The following is a 26,051-nucleotide window of genomic DNA, read 5'->3' on the forward strand; positions in this document are numbered from 1 at the left end:
ATTTGACCCAATGTACTGTGAAAGATGGGTTTCCTTTCTGGGAAAAATATTTAAGTTAAGTTAGCTAGCTATTTCTATCTACAACAGAGATTTGATTTGTGTGTCTTGCTTTTATTGTATTTGCTATCTTATTCTTTATTTCAATGGGATATGTTCTACTTTGTTGCCCAAAAATCGTAAGGGAGTATTATTTTAAAAGTGTGCTAATTATTACCAGTTGTGATGGTGATTTTGTGACATAGGCCTTTGATTATTAAGAATCGGCCTGGGATTGTTGCTCATTTCACATAGGTCACCATTCAGCTACCAGATGGTGGTGTTAGTATTCTGAATACTTTTATTTACCAAAAATACTCAAACCGTTTCATGCAACGTATAGAACTTTTGAAAAGTTTTCAAGGTTTTGCAAAAACTCAGAATGCTTTCGGTTCTTTCCTAGTCGAGTTTTACAGCAGTTACAGCTGGGTTGTACAAGGGATTTATTCTGCTCAAGTTAGCATAACACAACACATTGATACTGCTGTCAGATTTTACTGATCCAATTAAAAGAGGTTTCAGAGTAACAGCCGTGTTAGTCTGTATTTGCAAAAAGAAAAGGAGGACTTGTGGCACCTTAGAGACTAACCAATTTATTTGAGCATGAGCTTTCGTGAGCTCATGCTCAAATAAATTGGTTAGTCTCTAAGGTGCCACAAGTACTCCTTTTCTTTTAATTAAAAGAGGGGCGTTCTCAGATGGAAAGCTCTGGTTAAAACGATCAGTAATATAATATGTTCTTGTGACAACCCTGGTGGGGGTTTTTTTTTTTTGCTTTATCTTTTTAATTTAAATTTGAAAAATGGCACGGAAAGCAAATTTGGCGCAGATTCATTGCTAAATGTTATAGCTGGATTGAGAATCTGCTTGAGTCCCAAAATGCCCTAGAGCCTTTGGGGTTCTAAACCTATGAAGAAGTTACAGGGAAAATAGCGAGTCCTGCAGTAATGCCAAGGGACCAGCAGAAATACCACTGAAACATAAATGGAACAAATAGTTTCAGGGAAAACGTTTAGTACTCAGAAAAGAGATATCAGATAAATAGAACTGGCTGTCCATATGTACACATTTTATCACAGCTCTGCAAGTCTATCAATGACAATCCACTTAACTCCAACTACTTTGAATCAATACTCTCATGTATTTGGGTAGTAGTGTCACTTGTGATCACATACAAGCCCCTTCTGCTGTTGCCCTGTGCTTTGACCACATGAGCATTTCCACAAGTTAATTTCTGTTGGGAACTGAAGAATCTCTTCTGTTTGCCAGGAATACAGAAGAAACGTAGCACACTAACCCATCTACCATGACACTGGATTTCTCCTCATGTCACCAGCTTCTGTGTCCTGAAAACATGACAAGTAAAGTCTGGTCTACACTATAAAATTAGGTCAGTTTAACGATGTTGGTCCAGGATGTGAAAAATCCACATCCCTGATTGGTGATGGTAAACAGACGTAAGTCCCAGTGAAGACAGCGGTAGGTCGATGGAAGAATTCTTCTGTCAACCTAGCTACCGCCTCTTGGGGAGGTGAATTACATTTGCCATTGGGAGAACACCTCCTGCTGGCGTAGGTAATGTCTAAATAGAAGTGCTACTGTGATGCAGCTGTAGTGTTTCAAATGTAGACATACCTTAAGTAATGTTCTCCACTCCTGCTGTCATTTCTTTATTATAGTGACTATGGACAGGCAATCGCTAAGGGATCCCGAGTGATATGATAGCTTGTATAAATAGGAATCCCTCATTTGGTATGTCTGCCGTCAACTTGGAGAAAAACAATCTATGAGCATATTGGGCTTGAGATGATGTAGAAGCCTTTTTGTTCAGTTAGTATGTGTTTTGAGAGTGAATTCATCCGTGTGTATAGGGCAGCACAAGGCCAGTGCACCACTTAAGTCCTGCTTAAACTGTCAAGAATTTCTGTGATATATAGTAGAGCTGGTGAAAAGTGTTCTGTCAAAACTGTTTTTCATAGGAAAATTGAATTTTTGACAGCCAGGAACTCCCATAGAAGCATAGAAATGCAGGGCTGTAAGGGACCTCTAGAGGGTGTCTAGTCTAGTCCCCTGTGCTGAGGCAGGACCAACTACACCTAGACCCCCAGACAACAACACTGCAGCTGTTTGTCCAACCTGTTCTTAAAATTGTCCAATGATTTAATCTTATTAATTTCAGACCAATTTTCCAATTTATCATGACTGACTTTATCTATGAGGGGAGACCGTGGTGCATCATGGGAGATGTAGTCTGACCAAAGAGCTATACAGAAGTATGGAAGCATGAAGCATCCAAACTACATCTCCCATGAATGACTATGGCAGCATTTCCAAATTGAAATATTTCAGTTTTCTGCCAAAATGTGTCAGTTTTCAGTCAAAATTTTTCAGTATTTGAATTTTTGCTGAAAAATTTAAATTTTCTGTCGAAAAAAATCCATTTTCTGACCAGCTGTTGTGCCTAGACCTTGTGCTGGCCCTCTGTACAGGGAGAATTGTACTCTTAATGCACAAATGAAGTCCCCTACCAACTCCCCACTTGTTTAGCATCTATAAAACACAGTTTCAGCACATCTGCCTTATAATGGCTCACAAATGGTACGCAGTATATGAGCATGGGAGTAATTATTATTTATCCAGCTGTGCCATGCACTATACAAGCAGGCAAGAAGACATGGCATCTGCCCTTTTGGTTTAAGGCAGACCATCCTAGACTAAAAGTTAGCTGTGATCAAAGTACCATGACTAAGCAGTGGTGTTGGGATGTTGTGTTATTGAGTTTAGTTTTATATATTTGCATGTTGCAGTTTGGCAACACATGGCTTTGTGGGGAGAACTAGGGTTTATAAGGCCTCTTGGGGAAAGTGTGCTGTCCAAAGGAGCTTGAAGGAGAAGGTGAGGAGGGCATGATTGACTGGACTGGGGAGAGGGTTCCAGGCTTAAGGAGCCATGAGGGGGATGGCACAGAGAAAAGTGGCACTGAGGGCATAGTTAAGCACATGGTTTGGGCAGGGAGAAGCAGTGTGAGACAAGAACAGAGAGCTATGTTGGAGCCGGGTTGTTAGAACCAAACACAATGTAGTATAGTGTGGATACGTGCTACTGGGCATATTCCTTAAACATACCAAAAAATAAAAAATCACAGTCTTGTTTCTTTTCAAAAGGCACAGGATGATTGTCAGAGGACGACACACTAGCTCTGAGAGAGCAAGTCGGTTATTGGAATGAGCTCACCCAACTGCCCCGAGAGTGAGTTGAATACACTCAAGTTCTATGAAATACACATAGCTGCTCTATAACAAAAAGACAACAAGTATGGGGACTCTTTGGGGTAGTATCTCTAAGTTGCTGTGTGTCGAAAAATTCTCTACCCACTTACTGGCTGTATACCCAGAAACCAGTAGAGCAAGGGCAGCCTCAGGTAAACAAACAGCATGTGCGCCAGCTGAAGGCCGGATGGTAGCTCAAGGCAGCCCCAAGTGCTACAGGGTTCATGCTCATGCAGTTTTGACTTCGAGCAACCCATGAAGTTTTAAATGTCATGTGGAAAGCAGTCTACACTTTGTCTGGGTTTCAGTTTTTAAGTTGAAAATAAGATTTAAACTACTATTGCATTGTTTTCCTTACCTTGACCCTGTAGCGGGCTGGCTGGCAGCCCCTCAGTGACTAGGGTCATGCTACAGGCAGCCTGCCTCAGTTTCCCCTCTTGGACCAGTCAAGTAACTCAAGAAACTCTTTTGTGCATCCCCATCTCTTTACAGGGTGTGCTTTCTTCAACTAACAACCATTCAAAGTAAAGTTTTCAAGTCCACCCAAAGCCCACACAAACAAAGGTTTCTTTTCTTCCTGCCTGGGGTCTTTCCTGCTTTGGCAGGCCACTCCCAGGCCCACCCTGGCTGGAGTCTCAATCCTAGCTCTCGGGACTCTCTTGAGCTGCTCACTCCAAGCAGTCTTTAATCCCTGAGCATTTTCCCCTGCTGCTCTTTATAGGGCAATCACCCCAACTTCTGCTGGTGGGGCAAGCCACCCTGTTACAGACCCAAATTAAACAAAAAACAAAACTGTAAATACTGTCCCTTTCCATACCTCACTATGAGTCCCCTGCACAATACAGGCAGTATCCACTGAGTGACGCTTTAGGGACACTAGCAAATCTGTTGGAAAAGGTACAGTGCCTTCCCATTTAACACATTATATCCAAGGAGATCAAAGTGCTGTGCCAGCATGTGTAGATCTGGAAACAGGGAGATTGGGAGATACATTGCCTCCTTCCCCGCTAAAAATAAATAAATAAATAACGTTTTCTTCTGTAAATGCCCCCACTTTAAATACTTTCCTCTGTGGCAGCCTCCAAAAACTGAGAATATTCTGCTCTCAATGCCTGTAGCAGACACCCACTGAACTTTTATCATGCCAAGGACAAACAACTGCTCATCTTGAGCTGACACTATATAATATTCTTAACAGACAAAGCAAAGAGGAGTCCCTGTGCAGCAAGCAATTCTTATATAAACTGTGGCTATCAACATTAAGAGCAGTGCACATCAGACAGCAAGAATATGTCAGGCTAGCGTGAACCCACACCTGTCATGCTGTTATCTCTGCTCCCTATCATTAATTCACCAGTGTAGCTTTTGGCTTGACTAGCTGGTAATTTGATCTCTTGTTATTTTTAATACATGTTCTTTTCTGCTTTACCAGGGAATGAAAGAGCAGACCTTCCAAATGAAGGCCATAAAAACAGACTGTCTCCTAGTAAACAGGTGTCAGCGCTGGGTGATAACTTGGAAATGAAACATTTCCTTACATGTCTGATAAAGTGTGTGAATAAAACATCAATGTTCAGAATCCCCCAGAGGAACCTAACATAGTAGATAGATTCTGGTTTACAGGTGGGTCGCATCATACGCGCATTTAACTTATGCGAATTCAACTATATGCGCTTGGTGAAAAAAAAGAAAAACAACAAGATACCTGTAAATAGTGTGGGCGATTCCACCCACCATTCCACTCAATGAGCGTATGCTCCGGAGTGAGCGTGAGATGGGAGATGTGAATCTGCTGTTTCCTCAGTCGGTCTCAGTTCCCATGTGCCTCTCATAGTGTGAGCATCTTGCCGCGCTGAGTGTGATTCTAGTGTTTAAAGATATGTATTTTTCGTACAACACGGCCCCTAAACGCAAGCCAACTACTTCATCTGGTGCTCAACCAAAGAAACGGCGATCTGCTCCAACGCTGGAGGAAAAACTGGCTGTGTTGGACTTATTGAGAGACGGTATGTCAGTCTCCAACGTGGCGCGTAAATATGGCCACAACAAATCTAGCATATGTGCCATGAAGATTCGAGAGAGAGAAATTTGTCAAGCTGTGGCATCAAGTGCTCCAATAACTGCTAAAGTGACGAGCCAGGTGCGTGATAAGACTTTAGTGAAGACTGAAAAGGCATTAAACTTATGGCTGGAAGACATGAACCGTAAATGTGTGCCTATCGATGGCAACACGTTGCAAGAAAAGGCTCTTAGCCTCTACGCGCTGTTGAAACCTCCTGTCAAAGAGGGACAGCCTTCTGCTGAGAAGGAATTCAAAGCCAGCCAAGGTTGGCTTAACAGTTTTAGGAACCACTTCAGCCTCAAAAATGTGCAGATTACTGATGAAGCTGCATCTGCCAATGAAGAGGCAGCAAAAGCCTACCCCGAACAATTAAAGAAAATCATGAAGAAAAGGGCTATCTTCTGGAACAAGTTTTTGATGCTGACGAGACTGGGCTCTTCTGAAAAAAAATGCCCAACCTCACTTACATTTCAAAATCTGAAAGACAAGCCCCTGGCTTCAAAGCAGCTAAAGACCATGTGACTGTGTTGTTTTGTGGCAATGCGGCTGGGCATTTAATAAAGCTGGACTTGCTCTACAGGGCTGCAAATCCCCGTGCCCTAAAAGCCAAGAACAAAAATCTCCTGCCTGTGTGCTGGCAATCAAATAAAAAGGCTTGGGTGACGGCAGCATTATTTCTGGATTAGTTCCACAAGTGTTTCGTTCCGGAGGTCAAGAGGTACCTCGAAGAGAAAGGACTTGACTTTAAAGTGTTGCTGATTGTAGACAATGCTCCTGGCCACCCTGCAGCACTCTGATTTGCGTATAATGACGTTGAAGTCATCTTTCTCCCCCCACAATAGCACCTCCATCCTCCAACCTCTCGACCAAGGCATGATTCACCATTTCAAGGCCATGTACACGAGGCTTATGTTCTCATGGATATGTAGCGCTATGGGTGCTGATCCCAATCTTAATGTGATGGAGTGTTGGAAGTCCTTCAACATTGCCGATTGCATCACTTATATTAAAACAGGCAATGGATGCAATCAAGCCTGAAACAGTCAATGCATGTTGGCGAAACCTATGGAAAGAATGTGTGAATGATTTTAAGGGTTTCCCTACCATTGACAAAGAAGTGAAACGCGTTGTTCAGGTGGTCAGGCAAGTGGGTGGTGATGGCTTCATCGACATCCTTGAGGAAGAATTAATTGAAAGCCATAGAGAAACATTGACTAACGAAGCGTTAGAGGAACTGATAAAATCGTCTACAGAAGACGAAGATGATGTCGATGAACAGGAAGAGCCAGCAAGTTGAAATCTTCATAAATTTGCTGAAATGTTCCAAGAGCGAAACACTTGAGTGATTTAATTTCTGAATACGATCCCTCTATGGAAGGAAGCCTCAAAATCACATGTAGTATTACGGACCATTTGAGACCATATCAAGAAATGTTTGAGCAGCTCAAGAGACAACAGTGACAGTTGCCGATCACCATGTTTTTCAAGGAAAAACAACCAGCAGCAGATCAACTTCTCGAGTTGAACCAGAGCCAACCACTTTGTCTACGACTCGCTCTCTGTCACCTCTGTCTCCTGGATCAATATCAAGCCCTGACGCCCCCCTGTAATTACCCCAAGTAATTAAAAATACAGTACTGTAAAATTATATTTTGCATATGTACTCTATTATATACTGTACATATTACTGTACAGGGTTGTATACACAAAACCATGTACAGTATACTGTACTTTGAGTGATTTAAGGGATTTTCAAGGGTAATTTTGACTATACGTGATTTTCACCTTATGCGCTGACTTTAGAACCTAACCCCCGCATAAGATGCGACTCCACCGTACACTTGATTAATTTCCTGTACGTTTTGATTTTTTTCCTCTTTTGTTAAAAACATGGGATGGCTCCTCTGCCCTTCCCACACTGAAAGTCCCATTGGATCTTTCTATTTGTTAAGACCAAACTTGGCTAAATTCTGCTCTCAGTTACATAGGTGTAGCTCTCTGGGCCATTAAGTGTATGACTGGGTAAAGCAGTGGTTCTCAAACTTTTGTATTGGTGACCCCTTTCACACAGCAAGTCTCTGAGTGCAACCCCCCCTTATAAATTAAAAACCCACTTTTTAAATATTTAACACTATTATAAATGCTGGAGGAGAAGCGGGGTTTGGGATGGAGATTGACAGTTCGTGACCCTCCCATAATAACCTCAAGATCCCCTAAGGGGTCACACGCCCCAGTTTGAAAATCCCTGGGGTAGAAGGACAGAGTGGGTAAGATTGCAAGAGTGGGTAAGATTGGCCTGTGAACGTACTTGTGTCTTTGGAACAATTTATCCATCTGCTTTAGCGCAATGCTAAGAAGAAAGACTTTCAAAGATGCTGAGCAGCTGCTGCTCCCATTGACTTTTGATGGGATTTATGGGTGCTCAACACCTTTGGAAAAATCAGACCATGACTTCTGGAAACTAACACTCAATGTTGGTTATATAATCACAGCAGTGATTTTATTTTTCTACATGCAAGTAAAATATTCTCTACATTTTGTTAAACAAATATTTACATAGAACTGCAGCCATCTCTAACAAGAGAGAAAGTCCACCTCCTTTTTAATACAGCATTCACATCTCACTTGGTATGTGTCATATGGGACCAGGTCAATATTTGCATGAACTCCCAGGAACACAAACAGGCTATATAGGAAGTGGAGTATTACACACTTCCTTCCCAATCAGTACTGAATCCATAGTCCTATACCATTCTAGGAGACACTGTGATGTTAGAAAGTGCTGTCTTTCAAATAAGAGATAACACTGAGATTCTGAGTTGCATGTAGTTACCCCATGGAAATTTCCATGAACACAGGGGTGTTAACCTTGCTGTCCTAGCAAAATTCCAAATTGATGGATTACTTTCTGCCTCCCTAAACTCCCCTTGGCGTTTCAATTAGACACAGTATTCTCCCTGTCCCAAGTAATTATGTAGCATTGCTGTACGATATTAAACAGCTGCTGCGTTTCACACCAAAGATGGTTACATTTGAGCGGCATGCAAAGTGATTCCTCTGCAGAGTTTGCATATCAGCAAATGGTAAAGCAATTTGGAATCCTATCGGACAAAAAGTTCTCACAAACACACACGTGTAGTGTACACATAGTGGTCTGTACCTATGAAAAATTCATGGGTTCAAATACATAGATCTCCCCTTCCCCCTTTCTGCTACTTGAGAGAGTTGAGGATTTGCTGGTGATGAGTCATGCCTTTGAGCATCTGAGTTCTGGAGAGAAGGGCTGTGTTTTATCCCACTATGATCTAATAAAACTAATATAATTTCAGTCCTGGCATCACAAAGCCTTCCCTTTTCAATGGCCTTGCACACTATATCCTTTGTTCTTGTGTTCTCTGTATTATAATTAACACCTATAGCTATAGCCACACGCGAGCAATACTTGGCATTTGGGCCCTACAGCTGCTAAAGACTAGTTCCTTGTATGGTGTCTTGGCTCTTCATGATGCTAGCTTGGTTGTTAACTAGGGAATAAAATCTGAGGCTGTTTAGGGTTGTACTGGTTACAACCCTAGGCTAGGCTGTCCTGTTCTTGTCTTTGAACATCCTATTATCTTCAGACATACTTTTCATTTTAATGCAGTTCCCTTGAATGTTAGTTGTGTCTCCGATTATACAATAAAGTACATGATTACTGGGAGTTCGGTCAAATTAGGAGAGGGACTCAAGTGATGATTTTTTTGTTTATTAAATTTGTGTAAAATACTATTTTTGTATTTTACTTTATTGATAAGGGTGGCCAAAATACTGAATAGTTGCTCTTGTATTGAGTGTAGTAGAGCTCCAAACAAATAAAAAATACATGATATCGATACAATGCTAGCCTTCCTTGTCCTGAGGCATTTTACTTTGATGCATCTCGTTTCAGAACAGATCAGCAGCTAGATCTCAAATTTTTTGCCCTGCCAAAATAGTGAAGATTGTCTCTGTAGAGAGGACCTAGGATGTCATTGCTTTTGAGGTTATAGACCTTCTAATGCTCAGAGAAAAGTAGTCCATGAGTAATCAGGATCCATTTCTTGTGTGAAGATATAGCCGTACACTGGAGGAGAGCCAGACTCCTCAAGTTGAACTTACAACCTTCGTGTCCAGAAGTGAAACTCCAACATGTGATTAATTAATTTTCTATGTATCAGCTGTCAAATTATTTCTTTTTAAATAAACTGATTAAAATATGTCCTTTCCTCCCATAGAACTAGCTATTGTATAGCACATTATAAACTGCTTTCTACTAAATGTGTAGCAGACAGATTTAATGGCAGTTAATTTTGTTTTCATAAGCATAAGAATGGTAATGAAGAAGGTAGCTTTGTGCAGGCTCATGATTGTGAAGTTATTAAAGGATCAAATTCTGACGTCCTTATACAGGCAATCTATGGGAGTCTGCCTGAGTAAGAACAAAGTAAAAACTAAAGCATAGTGAACAGTTTGTGGCAAATTATTTCGTTGATAAGTACCAGTTTTACTGTGTGAGGTCTGCCAGTGCCAGACTTTCATTGGTTCCACGGTTTGGGAGAGTCACTCAAAATGTGTGCCACAAACCTATGTATTCAAACACTTGTTTTCCAGAAGTGTTTGTGTAGCTGAGACAATGTTCTACTCAGTGAAGGAGAGCTTTTCAAAGGCATAAGTGACTTTCAGTAGAAGCCAGGTGCCCTTAGGGCCTTCGAAAAACAACCTCTGCGAGTTTTCCCCCCTAGAACTTGCAAGCACAACAGTGAAAAAGTTGGATTTCAGTAATAATATGCAAAGTCGAGTTTTCAGAAAGTGAAGCCTAAGATCAGAGCACAAAAATGTTTGTGTTTGTATATAAATGTATTGTGTGCAATGAGATTATACACAAACATAGGTGAAAAAATGTATTGTATGCAAGTCCGATATTAGCACGTGCAAATGGCTATTTAGGCGTACAGCTAGCCATGTATCTGCATACCTATCTGATTTGCACATGCATGTTTCAGTGTAGCTTTCAGATTTCTCTTTCTGAAAATTTGGCCCATACTGTTTACTTCATATCCAGTATTCAATCAAGTCATGTTGTCAGTTGCACAGGTATAACTTTTTTCCTTACCCACATTTTAAAAGCGGGGTTTACATAAGGCTGTTTTTCATAGCAATACATCGACAATATAATCTCCTACAAGTACTGTGTGATTTAAACAGACTGAAGTGTTTGGTTGACTTAAACCACTAGATCCCAACAAGTTTTGTTTATACAGCTGTGACTTTCTGCAAACCTACCACATCATGTGAGTACCATATAAATATAACTTACTGAGAAGGACTTGAGGCTATAAGCCCCATAGCAACTGATGCTATATAAATAGAAAAATAGTCTTCAGGAGTCCACTCTATATTAGACTGCCATTTCTTTTCCTCCACTGGTAGCCTACAGACTACCACACTACTTCTCATAATCTGAAGTGACCCAAACTAAGGGCCACTCCCATGGAAAAATTCACTGTGGGGAGCCAAGAAGGAGGAAATATCTGTCAGCTTTATACCTGGGCAGAGTGGGGGGGACGAAGGGAGAAGGGGTAGGGCATAAGAATGTCCATACTGGATCAGACCAAAGGGCCATCTAGCCCAGAATCTTCTCTTTTAACAGTGGTCAATGCCAGGTGCCCCAGAGGGAATGAACAGAACAGATAATCATCAAGTGATCCATCCCCTATTGCCCATTCCCAGTTTCTGGCAAACAGAGGCTAGGGATACCATCCCTGTCCATCCTGGCTAATAGCCATTGATGGACCTATCCTCCATAAACTTATCTAGTTCTTTTTTGAACCCTAATTTCCAGAATTTCCTCTCCTCAAGGAACAAGCTCTTGAGGGCAAAACTTGGATCACTAGTTCCTCTCCTCTGCCCCCTTCAGTCTCTCTCATATGTAATACCTCTTAACGTAAGCAGACTCCCATAGGTTGTTGCAGGGAAACCATGCACATAGCATACAAGGTCCTGTCCCTGCCAATGAAGAGATCACTGACCCTAGTGGAATATCCTGCTTGCAGGAGGGAGCGGTGGAAGAGGAATGGTGCCACCGAGGCAGCCTCCCTCTGGGGCAGGGACTGTTTTCTTTGTTCGTTGCCTGTACAGTGCCTTGCACAGTGGGGCCCTGATCCTTGATGGTGTTTCCAGGCATTACCATAGCATAAATACCAATAGTAATCAAAATAACCAAAAGCAAGTAAGCCAGCTAATTAGCATGGTCACCTTCTGGTGCTGGAATTTATAGGCAGCTTATTTAATGTGGGCCAAATCCTGAAGTCCATACTCAGGACTTCACTCTGGGAAAGTTCCACTGAAGTCAATGGGAGTTTTCCTGTGCAAGATGTGACAAAATAGGTAACTAGGAGCACAGGCTTCGGCCCATGAATGTGATTGTACCTGGCAAGCAACAATCCATCCATAGTCCACTCATGGATTGTGCTTAACCAAATCTTCTGACATTCATTCTTCATAATCGAAACACAAATTGTCAGTCAAACTCTGTGTGAGTGTTCATCTGTTCTATACTGTGTGACATTTATAGGAAGAGACTTAATGGTATCAGGCTGAGTTTCCTTCACTGATGGTTTCACAGGAGAAGACCTGGAAAAGTCACAATCCTCTGATGTCAGTTATTTTCCCAGTAACTAATTATGTCAGAAGATCTTAACTTCAGAGGGGGCTAAGAAGCAAGAGTCAAACTAGAAAGTGTTCATGGCAATGGCCTTAGTCATTCAAAATGGGGAAGAACAAATGCGTCCCTCCTATCTCCTTGGAAACTACTACTTAAGCAATGTGGCTTTTACCCAAAATTCTTCACGAGACATTAGTGGATCTTTAATGCTAATGCTGCAGGCATCATCATTATTCCTATGTGAGAACACATTTCTAAAGCACCCGTCACTTTAGGATCTGGATGCTAGAAATTTCCCCTGCTTTCCAAGAGAACCACTGCCCAACGTCTAATACAGGAATGTGGAGTTCCTTAGTTGCTGGACTAGAAAAGGAGACCTTTTCATGGACAACAAGGGTCCAACTGGCACTGCAAACTTTCAGGGGCCACTAGCTTCAGTCAAGGATATATTTTAATTGTCTAGAGTTCTTAGTTTTTGCAGCCCTATCCAAAAATCTTCAACCCCTTAAAACTTTGTCCTAGTAAAATACAGCATTCCAAGGCATACTTAGAGTAAGCATAATAAGAATATGCATTGGCAAATGGGTAGTATTTTTAATCTATTTTTTTCCTCACGTAATGACACACATCCCTGTTCAATTAGATGAATCATCATCTAGTCCATCAGTAGCATGCACTAAAAACAGGGCAAAATAAATTTGTAACAATTAACTGCTTCTTCAAAAATTTATGGTCAATCAACTGTGATATAATGAAACAAGACTAAATTCCATTTATGTCATTTAAAATGATAGCTTGGCCTATTTCATTGCATTCTCCTTCTTTTAAAAATGGCAGTACGTTTTGTGATTCATATCCATACCCCCTGTCACATAATCACATGTTTAGTTCTATTTTACTGCCTACATATGACTTTTTACCTTCATTGTGTTGCTCTTTCATGCTTCGCTTAGGCTCAGGCAGGTTCCAGTGCTCTTTTAAGCAGCAGTAACAGAAACTGCTTTATTTTTAAGTTTCACATACAGAGCTGTACCTATTCTCAAAGCGGAAGCCATAGACATTTAATTGTACATTATTACTTTCCTAAAATGTTGTCAGAAAACGTAGCTGGTGTTAAAAGCACAGCACAACAAATACAATCACAGATTGCCTTGTGCAAAACTGACAGTAAACAGCGTAGAAAGGAACTCTGTGCACACGTTAACTTTTCAGCCTGTCCCCAGTAAGATGGCCTTGCAACAAAACCCCAGCTCTGACCCCCGCAGCGTGCCCCATTTGTCAGGGACACAGTTTGGAATCAAAACCAAGATTTGGATCTGAATTTAGTGCCTAGCCCCTACCTCTGTAATGGACCAAACCAAGCCCCCTTCCCCCACTCCAGATCTCAAACTTTGCAGGGAGGGGGTTAAATTTGGATCCACATTTTGCATCACAGCTCCACCTCAAGTTCTTAGAATTTGGAGACCAACCCGTCTGCATTACAGAGTTCAGGATATGCACACTTTGGGTAATAATATGAAAATGTCACCAATATGCCTCATACATCTCACGTTGTTTCTAAAATTCACATAGCCAGTAGCACCTAAAAGCTTGATTGTGCCTTGCAGACATAACCCAGAGTATAGGGTGATACGTGAAGCCACACCACCCCTAAAGGAGCACTGGGAGCCATTCGGCCTGAACACATCTGACCTATCCCAGGAATAGACAGGCTCAGCACTCACTGCTGCACCCACTGCCACCCTGCATAAGAGGATGAAGCTTATTTCCTGCCATACTGCCAGCCAGCTCTACTGACTGATGTGTGAAAAGGGTGGAGCCATGGCCTTGCCTCCTTCCACCCCTTGCCACCTTCTTCTGGGTGCTAATCACACAAATGGGGATGAGCACAGTCTTGGCAGTCCCTTTGCACATTTCAGGTGAAGCGCCTTGCACGGGGCTCGTGTGAAGCCCCTCATGCTGGGGGAGGAGGGGAACTCCTACACTCCAAGTGCTCTAAATATGTAGCCTTTAGAACTGGAGCAGAGCTTACTGAAGTCATCAGGTGAACATTTCATCTGGTTAGACACCATTGCAAATCTAAGAGGAAAATTTACCAGCTTAGACACAAAATCTACTCACAAGCCTTACCATGATGATTGCTGATAACGAGAACACCAATACTATTTTAATTGCCCATCAAAAAAAAATTACTTACCCAGCACAAGCAGGATGTTGCAAGGCTACTGTTAGGTGTCATTAGCATGGTAAAAGATCACAGACAGACATTATTACAAACTGGGTTGCTACCATACATTTTCAAAAGACCTTGAGGTATTAGAAGTGCTCCCAAAGATGCTGTACTTTTCTGTGCTAGGTAGTTCAGTGGGTAGCAAAGGAAGGCGCACATTTGTTGTCCTTTGGATAAGACATTAAACAGAGGTAATTTCTAATGCCTGACCAGACCGAAGTTAATGATTCACGGCAAAGTGAAAAGGAAAAGTCAGCTGAACCTACATTGCTGTGCTTCCTGTTCCTATTAACTAGGCTGCAGAACATATTCAGCGCAGAAATAAGTTTTAAATTAATTCTTTCAATTCTTCCTCCCTTCCCCCCTCTTTTTTATTTTTTAGTACTTTCTAGTTCACTGATAGTATCTTAGAACATGATGTCAAATACCATGAGTTTCACTATAACCCATGCAGTCCATATTTATGAAGGTACAGGATGATCAGTTCTACCACTTCATCAAACCTAGAAGCTGCATGAGGACTTCGCAGAAGGAAAAAATTGTGAAAAGTTACAAAAGCTTTCCATGTCATAGAGAGTCATAGTCATAGAATTTAAAGCCAGAAAGGACCACCAGATCACCTAGTCTATCACATATATCATAGGCCATCAACACCCAGCACCACACACTGTGTTTATCGATAGGCAAAGATTGTGTTTATCTACCCGCAAAGCTTTTGTGTACCTGTCACCATGATGTCTAGGCAGGGAGATACTTGGCACAGAAGATATGTCTTTAACTCAATTTAAATTGTTCATTTGCAGTTCTCTTTTCAAAGATTGGTCTATTTAGGCCTTTATGCCATGCCTATGACTATTGTTTGCCCTAGATGATCTAATAATTCCATAAAAAAATCTGTAAGTGCTTCATTAATTCTAAACATAGGTTCTCATCATTATTATTTTTTTTTCTTCCACCCAACCTTATACAGGTGGAGTATTTTCAATTTTTTTGTTATTAATATATTTCGGGTTGGAGAGCGATGTCAAAAAGAATGATCTTTGTTATGTCCAGAAGCATTTTGTTTTAGGTCATTCTTAATGTTTTTAAAGGATGGAGGGAATGGAGTTCCAAAGCTGCAGGTCAGCTGCTAAGCAGTCAACGTCACTGAAATCCAGTAGTTTCACTATTGTAATTAACAGTTCTGTTGCTCCCAAGGAACAAAATTGCCAGCGTATGTCTTTGTCAGGGAAGAAGTTGCAGTCCCTCAAACAACCAGAGCCAAACCAGGGCTTTGGAAATCTAAATTAGGAGCTGCAGCTTAGCTCAGTATTCAATGCTAAGCTAGTGCAGAGACTGGAATGCCAGGGGGGATGTTTCCATTATATCTTGCATAGGTGAACTGGGAGGATGTTGCATGATGCATCAGCCAGTACACGTGGTTTCAATGCAGTGCAATTCAGGTGCAATGCATTGCCTTAGTGAAGCCTGGAGACCACAAAAGTATGGTCTAGTCACATGTCTGTCAGGATGGGGAGCAATCTCCTGACCAACCGTACGGTGGAAGGAGACCTTTTTCGCAGCTGTTACTGTTTGTGTATCTGGTATCACTAAGGAATACAGAAGGACATGCTTTGATGTCAGTTGGAGCTTTGCCCAAGTTAGGACTGAGTCAAAGCCAAAGAAGACTTCAGGATTTGACCCAGAGGCAGCAGCTGTATTTTTATTATTAATTATTATTATTATTTTGTATCTCAAGAGCAGCAAGTTTAACAGTCAGTTCCCCCAAATAAATGAAATAGCTCATTCTTACTTATTCCTGAGATACTCAGAATAAACCGAGTAAACTAAAGCAGTCTGCAGAAGGGTCCCATTCAAAATCTAGGCGATTGGAGGGTGGTGCCCACTTTATAAATTTTAGCTCAGTGGTTAGAGCATTCACCTGGGATGTAAAAGACCTGCCTTCAGTTCCCCTCTCAGGCAAGATGCGGAGAAAAGATTTGAACTGATCCTGTGTTCTGTGGGTTTATTCATTGTTTGGAAGCATTCTCCAGGTTGTTTATGTGTACACATTTCAATTTATGGGTTGTTCATGAACTGCTCATTTGGTCTGTTTAGTATACTGTGATTGGTTCCTTAAGTCACATGGTTTCTGCTTATCAACTGGATAGGTGAAACTTTTTAAATAGAAGCAGAATGAATGACAAACAATGAACAAAACACTTATAGCATGATTTTTCAGATAACGATCTTTGGAGCTAAAATTCATGAAATGTTCATGATCCACAGTTACTGTCAGAAATAAACTGTCATCTGAATACTTACAAACAAAAAAATAGCAGGGTCTTACCAAAACCAGACAGGACTCACCACGTTTATTCACAAAAACATTTGCAAATCACTTTGTATTAACTGACCGACTCTGCTATGTCTCACATTAGAAATATGTGTAGTGTTTTAATGAGGAGAAGCAGAGCTGAATTCTGAAGTTATCATTAATACCCAAGTTTTTAAAATGGAAATGGTACAGAATTAAAATCAATCTAATCTCTTGAGTTTTATTCTAATTCAGATTCATCTAATGCTAGTCTCACCTGCAATTTATCCTCTTGGATACAACAATATTAAATGGATAACATGACTATAGTTAGGGGCTGAGCATCTCTTTTTTTTTTTTTTTTTTTTCTTCCCTGTGAACCAAAATAAGATGGATTGAAATAGTCAGGCTAACTTTTTCTTTTCTTCATATTTTCCATATTTCCCACTGAACTTTTGGATATATTTTCTAATTTTTCACAACCTTAAAAAAATGCTACAACTCTGGGAAGCTTTATAACAAAGAAGGGAAGCTTGCAACTTTTTTTTTAAATTGACTGCACCCAGACTCATTCCTATCAGAGCACTTCAAGCGAAACTGATCAAATCAGCCTCTTTGCCAGGTTCGTGACTGAATGGAAATGCTTTCACTTCTTACCCAGTCTATTTTGCAATTTTCACTATGAGTGAAACTAAATTGTGCATAAGTGGAGGCGGTGGGAAATCTAAAGGTCAATGTTTAAATTCAGCAGTTCTCTAATCTACTGAGCATCTAGAAACCAGCCCACCTTGTGTATGAAATGTGTCGGCAGACAGGAGAGAAAGACTGTGCAAACATGGGAACATCAACTCTGAGAGGCCACTTGAGAAATAATCAGCATTAGCACCATGCTAGGGCAATACCAGAGCCCCAACAGCTTAAAAAGGAACCTTTATTAATGTGAGGTTCCACACGGCCACCCCCACATACACCCCACTTCTTGCAAGTCAATTTCATCATAGGCGCCAGCTTACTCAGATCCAGGGGCTTGCTCGACCCCCACTCTGCCCCAGACCCCGCCCCAACTCCACCCCTTCCTCTAAGCCTCCACCCCTGCCCTGCCTCGCCTTTTTCCACCCCTTCCCCCTTCCTTGTCCCCGCTCTTCCCCCTCCCCCAGTGCCTCCTGCACACTGCGGAACAGCTGATCGTGGCAGACAGGAGGCGCTGGGGAGGGGCTGACCCTCAGGGCTGCCTGCAGGTGCTCAGCACCCACTATATTTTTTTCGTGGGTGCTCCAGCGCAGGAGTCAGTGCCTATGAATTTCACTACGAGAGAAGCACCTGTGCATTGAGCCACTAACAAGTATTAACTATTACATTTTAAAATGCAACCTATTTTCCTCATCTCTACATGCCCCTGTTAACTCCAGGAGGCTTTAGATCAGGCTTTAGATATATGTTGGGTCAACTGTGAGCGATACATAGTCAATAGTGACTGTAGTACTTTGAAACTGATATGAAGGGTCATCTGTATGTAACACCAGCTCCTTGCAGGTTTTAAGAAACTGGATTCAGAGGGTAGTATACGAAGTGGTAAGATAGACTTGGGATTTTTTTAGTCCTTATACTTGGATTTCAACGTAAGAAAGGATATACAAAAAAAAGTTATGCACCATATGCCATCCTTGTAAACTTAGTTCAGCAGTGGGGAAGGTTATGGCAATACTAATCAGAGATGGAAGAGCACGGCTATAAAGTTATCATGGATTCACAAAATAAAAATCCTACCCTAATGTGACAAAGTAACTTAAAAAAGAAACAAAAAAACACAGAGGAAAGAACTGAGGGACATCATTACCTGAACTTTAGAAAAAGATACTGGTACAATAGCAATCAAAAGATTAATAGAATCAGTATATTTTAAAAAAACAAACTAACCCTGAAAGCTTATATGCTAAATAGCACAGATTAGAAGAATCTGGTAGCTAGAATGAAACTTTCAGCACTGCAGTACAGTGCTTAATAGTATTAAAACATACAATTCTGGAATATAAATAGAGGTGCTGTGGTGAATAAGTGAGAGAAAATGTCTGACACAGAATGAAAGACTTCTCACTAAAGAGACCACATTAGTATACAGGGTAGAGAACTGATTGCCTTATTAGATAAAGCTTACCACAGACATGGAGAAGGCGTAGTGAAGGGAAACCAGAATTGTACAAAGATTCAAAGAGCTAAGGTGTTCAAAAAGGCTAGAGAAATTAAATCATATATAAACTATTAAAAGATGGAGTAGTTGAGGGTGAAAGTACCTATCAAAGATAGGAGTGTTAAGATCCTTACAAGATATTATAGTTATTAAAGGCTAAGCATTAAAAAGTCAAAAGAAAAATCAGAGGTAAGGTTAAACTTACAAGAAAAAAAACACACATATGAAAGTATGCAAATGACCCAGACAAACTTAACTCTGCCCCTTATATGGCCCCCATCAATGTAGTGTCTGAGCACCTCACAATCTTTAATGGATTGATCGTCACAACACCCTGTGAAGTAAGGAAGTGCTGTGATCCCCATTTTGCAGATGGGGAGCTGAAGCACAGAGAGGCTAAGTGACTTGCCCAAGGTCACACAGGACGTTTGTGGTAGAGCAGCAAATTTAACCTGGCCCTAACCACTGAACCATCCTTCTTCTGCCCAGTAGCAGTGCATTCAATCAACAAGAGGACTGTTATGGGTGCTGGATGCATCTAAGGGCTGAATGTTACATAGGCACTTGCTAGTTCTATCCTTCAGGCTGCTCATTAGCCTCCTGGTGGTTGATCACCCCAGGTGGGACTCCCCCCACACTCCACACCACTATATTCAGCTTACTTACGAGGTCCCTGCTTCTCCCAGTAATGAAACTTTTGAGGTCCTCATTACTAAGTGCAGAAGTGGTACCAGGAGGTATGCAGCTTTCCCAGTAACATGAGCCTTGTTAGGTCTTGCATGTCTGAGGAAAGGGACTTGTTGGAGAAATCAGACAACCTGCAGAGCCCAGTACCTGCATAACAGAGGCTGTGCTGTAGCAGAGCTTAGGAGTTGTGCAAGCAGGCATTTTCCTCAGCAACAGACCTCCTCTTAGGGCCATAGGAGCAAACCAGAAGGCAGCCAGAGCGTGTACCTTGATCATACTGACACATAATGGAATGGCAGGAAGCTTTTGCCTCTCGGAGAACGGACTGCTCAGTGACTGTGAGCTTCCCTAACCCATACACCACTGAGGGAGGGAGACAGAACACACAGTGAGTGTGGCTTTTCCTCTCTTTAGGCTGATTTCTCAATGAAATTTGCTGCAGTACAATATGTTCAAATAAGATCTGTAATCGTTCTACCCCAGAATCTTGTCTCTTCAGAAGGGATTGAAATTTAGAAGCCACTCAGAGATTTATTTGTAAGGAACATGGGGGAGTTAGGAGAGCATGCACACAGTACTATCCATTTCCTGGCTCTTCACAGCCAGGACATTTATTTTTCCTTGTCCTCTCAGAAGTTTTCCCATAGTTTGTGTTTTAGTTGCTAGATGTATGATGACCTCCATCTGTAGCAATGAGATCTTTGTGATCTTTACCACCCTCCTTCAAGGAAGCTCATAATTAAATCACTGAAGCTGGAACAACTTGGGTTTTTTAATGGCAGCAGAGGCCAGTTGCATTCCTCTCGGTAGTTCATACTCAGTAGTTTGATTAATGGGAAATGCTCAGTCATAAAGCAGCCAAAAAAGTGACAAACAATAAAGTAGGGACTTGAGTTATTGTGGATATCTTCCAACTGTCAGTTCAAGAGCCTTCTGATTGTCACACCAATTTGAGCAACAGAAAATCACAATTCTCCAGCCCCAGCCATCTCCCTCTGCAAATAAGGACTCTGGGTATGTCAACATTAGAGTCCATTCAAGTTCATTGCTAATTAAATCTAGTTAGATAACATGTTTGTACGTGTTAGTCTGTACACCTCACAAATGTTTGTGGTTTACCCTCTGATGAGCCCTCGGCTAAGCCACAAATGTGTGTATTAGGCCTTGTCTACACTGGGAAATTTCTGCACAGTAAAGCAGCTTTCTGCGGTGTAACTCTCAAGGTGCAAACACAGCCAAGCCACTCAGTGCGCAGAAACTGCGCAGTTGCAGTGCTGTAAAAAATCCACCCCAACGAGAGGCATAGAGCTTTCTGCGCCGGGGCTACAGTGCCGTGGTGCCAGTGTAGACACCCTACTCGATTACAATGCTGTGATTGGCCTCCGGGAGGTGTCCCATAATGCCTGTTCTCGCCTCTCTGGTCATCAGTTTGAACTCTACTGCCCTGCCCTTAGGTGACCAACCATGAGCCCCACCCCTTAAATTCTTTGGGAATTTTGAAAGTCCCCTTCCTGTTTGCTCGGTGATGGATGCAGTGGTCTTAGCACATCTTTCCAGGTGACAACGTTTGCTCCACGCACCCATTTGGAGCAATGCCGAGCTGCTGGACCGCATCAGCATTTGGGGAGAGGAGGCTGTGCAGTCCCAGCTGTGCTCCAGCCATAGGAATTATGATACCTAAAATACTCTTTACTCAAGCACAAGTTATTAGGCTCAATACAGGAGTAACTGAGTGGAATTTGCTGACCTGTATTATAAAGGAGCTCAGACTAGATGATCTAATTACCCCTCCTGACCGTAACATTTATGAATCTATGTACCTGCAAGGAACAATTGTGGAATTCCACTCTGGTACATACAAACATGTTAGCTAATTCAAGTTAATTGGCAATCAATGAACAGAAGTTTAAAAACTCTAGTATAGAACCTTGTGTGTCATCTGAAGGACACTTTAGGCTAGAAAGAAAAGTGTTTTCTAAAAGGTGTTAACACATTTTAATTAAGTGCTGTTAAAAAATGTGTTAGCACTTAGGGTATGCCTACCCTGCAGCTGGGAGGAGTAACCCAGTTTGAGCAGACATACACTTTAGCTAGCATGCTAAAAATTGCAGTGTGGTCACAACAGCAGGAACTGCTGGGGCTAGCCACCTAAGTACCTAGAATATTGGACAGAATTGTACTGTGTACATACCCAAGATGGGAAATACCCCTCCCAGCTGCAATGTAGATGTACCCTGAGTGTAGGCAGGGTTAGCTACTCCTGATAAACCTTTAAAAATGTATTAGCTAGTCCTGGTAAACCTTCAGCTCCCCCATAGGGCTTGTTTTGATGGGCAAAAAGGGCTTGTTTTTCCAATTGTGCTAGCTCAATTTAGTTAGTGAGAAACCCTTGTTAACCTTTGTTAAAAAGCAGGCTAGCATGTTTGAAGCCATGTTAGCTGGCTGTGGTCTAGCGCAGGCACCCCCCTAGGCTTTAACTCTACCAATTTAGCACGTGTTAAAGGTAGCATGCCTTGTCTACACTAGACTTTTCAAACCTGTTTAACACATTATAACAATACTCATTCTAGTCTAGCCACGGCCTCCATTTGTTTCCAAGAGAAAATTTAGAGTCAAGATTTACTTGGCAATTCAAATATAACCTGCAATTATGTGGCAATTTTGGAGGCCTGCCGAGATAACTCCCATACATGCCACAGCTGGGCTCACGAGCATTCCAGTGTTGAGAAAATTATACTCCTTGCTGTTCATGCTGTCCCTGAATTGAGGGATTTCATTTGTAGTTCTATCAACTGGATATCTTCAGCGAGCACTAACATTCACAAAGGAAACAAACAAAAGCCAAAGGCCCCCATATTCAGTCTCCCTTGCCCTTAAAAAAAAGACCCCAAACAAAGTGCAGTGCACAGAAAGGTACAACTTAAGCATGTGTTTTCTAGAATAATAATGCATCAGAAAAGCAACATGTCATCTGCTGTAGCCAATCCAGCTATTTGTACAAATAGGTTAACAGCAAAGAAGCGCTAACCTTTGCTGATGCCAAGAATTGGGAGTCAGGGTTTTCCCATGTGACAGTATTCCCAATATGGCACATGTTGGCAATATCATGCCAGCACCCAGAGACTGTTGTGAGAATGCTTTGGAATCAGTCAGGCTCATATGAGCAAAACATCAGAGCTACACTTTATGAGATGATTCTCGGAACTTGAAACAGGGATGTCCCAGCTGCTAACGCCTGAAGCAGAAACTGACTTCTGTATCCCATTTGGCTAATAGAAAGCATTACCTGTGAAAACATGCAAATCAAAACAGAGTTTTAGAGATTGGTGCATTTGAGTAGCCTTGAAGGGAGAAGGGCTTTTGATACTGCAGTTTTAAAGGTTGTACCATTAGGGCCCATTAAATATGAAAACATCTTCTCTCTCTCTATAAGACCCAGAGCTCATATTAAAAAACGTCTTTCAGTGAAAGATAGAGAATTACCATTGAGGGGTATTTATGCTGTAATCATTTTGTTAAATAGGCCACGCAGTAATAAAATGAATCCAATGAATTTGCAATTCTGATATTTGGTTAATTAAATTAGTCACCCTTTTGGAAATGATAAATTCCTGCATGCTCGGCACTGATGCTGTTTAAAGCTGTCAGAAGAAGAGTTAATAGTTGGGTTCTTAGGAGTTGAGATCATTTTCTGTTCTCTGCTGTGACCTTTTCTTTGTTCTGTTAGTGGACTCTTCACTAAACATTGTGACTATATTACATCAAAACTGAACTACATGATAGAGATAAAATAAAGTAACTTTGGCTTACAACAAAAACTGAAGAGTATTGGATTGTCTACTATATAGTCTTCACTGGCACTTCCACATCAGTCTACCTTAAAAGAATCTCAGCCAGAAACATGACTCAGAGTGTGGTATATGTCACTAATCCCTTGGTGCCAGGGTAAAGAACCATGACTCCTTTATCCCTGTGGCTTCAGCCTTAATTAACAAAGCAGGAAAACAAAATCACCACTTTCAGCTTCTAGAAACGTTGACATTTTGGCATCAGAAATTAACTGAGTCCTGTAAGTATATGTAGTCGTAAAAACAATGATGCTTAAAAACAAAAGATATAACTTCAGAACAATGAGACTACATCTGCAGGAGGGCCAAAACCATTAAAGGAAATTACTACAAAATACTTTATCAGAGGCAACTCACTCCATTTCAGCTAAGGAAATATATATATAAAAAGGGAGTAAAATGCCAGAGAGGATGGGGCCTTTCTGCATATTTGGTGGGAATTCCTAAGATAATAGAATTTTGGATGAAAATAAATAGAATTTTCAAAACAACTGAAGTAGGTTTCCCACAGAATGCATGATGATTCTCTTAGGTTATAGTTTCAAGGAGGTCACTGACTCAGGGAAGGACCCATTGATAACACACTTACTACTAACAGCTAGATGAGTGAGAGCTTGTATTGGAATAGGACTGCTCCCCCAACATTAGTGGCATGGAAAAATAAGGGATGAAAAATCATTTTAAAGGAAAACAATGACAGAGACTTATATTCGGATCAAGCAGATTTTACAAAGTATGGTTACCATTTTTGGAATTTGAACAAAATAAATATGCAGATAAGGTTAACCAAGCACAAGTAAGTACTTTAAAAGGTAACAAATATAGGAGAACAAGAAGAAATGGAGCAGGGCAAATGATTCTCATGGGAAGGGACATATACAGCAGCTGCATGGTTTATAGAGGAAACAATAGAAAAAAAATTCTAGACATTCTCATATGTGGAAGTTGGAATAACTTTATATTTGGACAATGTGTGCTGCAGACTATAGACCAGGTCGTCTAAACTGGTATTTATGTTGTCACTGGCTAGAGGCCTGAGACCCTGAGGCCTGAGACCCTACTTTTTTTTTTTTTAGGTTAAATAAGGTGGAATTAGAAGGTGAGATGCGTGAAAATTGTTATGAACAAGATTTTAACGCATGTTGTTATTAGGTTAACTTTAATAAGGAGACAGCTGTATAATTTGAAAGATTACATTTTTTCAGTTCATTTTTGTTAATAATGACAAAATAAAAGGTTTTTAAAAAAATTAGACTTTTTGGTTGTCAGTGTGCTGCACCTTTACGTTTCTAAGATTTCTCCCTGTGTTCTTTGCTCAACAGCCATTTTGTTCTTAGGAGAGATGCTGTCTGTCTCCCAGAGACTTTATTTTTGTTCTTTCTTGTTTTTCTATACTTTAAAATGAAAGACACTCTAGAATGGAAGTACACCTTATTGTTCTTTGGGTAAGGAAGCATACAAGGATCAATGTGTCATTGTGTGTCATAAGAAATATACAAAAGTTTGTGAAAGAAGATGTAATTTTCAACTCCTCTGCATTTTGCATCAGTTTATCTCAAGGTATAAATAATCTCTATGAATAATTATGCTCTGATTGTCTTCTGGTCAGCATCTAAAGGCAGAGTAGCAATGCTGATTTCCTAGTCTACATAATATTATAGTAAAGGAAAAACCCAGTTACTTTAAACAGGATATAGAATTAGTTTTAATGAGAAGACATCAAAAACAAAAAAAACAAAAAACCCCAACTCAGCTAGTCCCTTATCCAGCAAAACATGTAAGCATGTGCTTATCTTGAAGCACCTAAGTAGTCCCATTGACTTGGTTACATGTTCTGCTGGATCGGGGCCATAATCCCCATTATGGGCTATGCTAGGATACCTTTTAATCCACACTGAGTAGCACCTGACTCCAAAAATCAGTTAGGAGACCCTCAAGGAGCAAGGTTCTCACTGTGAGTAAAGGTATCACAATCTTCCCCTATGTTAATACCGCATCCAAACCTCTCCAGTTCTCCCTGTCCTTCCTCGCCCTTCTTTACAGCCTGCCTTCCCAACCAGATCATTCTTCCTTTGTCGGTCACCAGTTTCCCATTCCCCTTATCTCTCAGCTCCTTTTCCCTGATCCGCCCAAATTCTCCCACCTTTGGAATGGGCATTGGGACTGGCACTCTACTTGGCTTTGGTCAGAGGCTGATATCAATTCTTCCATACGCCAAGATTATCTCTGGTCAGAGGCAACCTCAAAACCATTGCCAAATCCCCCAATCTCCAGAATTTGGAAGGTCAAGAGGAACAGAGGTTGCTCATCCAAATCTTTTCTGAATCTAAAAGTTACTTGGAATTGAAGATTTGTGTTGCCATTCAAGATAGTTTTCAGTTTTTTTCAAAGCCAATTTACCCATGCTTAATTTTGAACTGTCCCAGCTGAATCAGCTCCTGACCAGAGCTGCATGAATTGTTCACAAGGAAAACACAAAACAGAATCTCAGCTGATTTCTGGTTTAATTCAAAACTGGAAACTCAGATATAAGAACATAAGATCGACCATATTGGGTCAGACCAAAGATCCATCTAACCCAGTATCCTGTCTTCTGACAGTAGTCAATGCCAGGTGCCCCAGAGGGAATGAACAGAACAGGTAATCATCAAGTGATCCATCCCGTCACCCATTCCCAGCTTCTGGCAGAGCCAGGATGGGCAGGGATGGTGTCCGTAGCCTAACAGCCATTGATGGACCTATCCTCCATGAAT

General features: G+C 41.2%; 1 long non-coding RNA gene across 1 annotated transcript in view; it reads right to left on the reverse strand.

The window, feature by feature from the left end:
* LOC141987550 (uncharacterized) overlaps positions 1 to 14,409 on the reverse strand; it is a 62,850-nt gene extending 48,441 nt beyond the window's left edge. Inside the window, exon 1 of the long non-coding RNA XR_012639564.1 lies at positions 14,247 to 14,409. This is a non-coding gene — a long non-coding RNA (uncharacterized LOC141987550). The remainder of the gene's footprint in view (positions 1 to 14,246) is intronic.
* Positions 14,410 to 26,051: the final 11,642 nt, after the last annotated feature.

This window comes from Natator depressus, chromosome 5 (assembly GCF_965152275.1).
Source record: "Natator depressus isolate rNatDep1 chromosome 5, rNatDep2.hap1, whole genome shotgun sequence".
Classification (NCBI taxonomy): Eukaryota; Metazoa; Chordata; order Testudines; family Cheloniidae; genus Natator; species Natator depressus.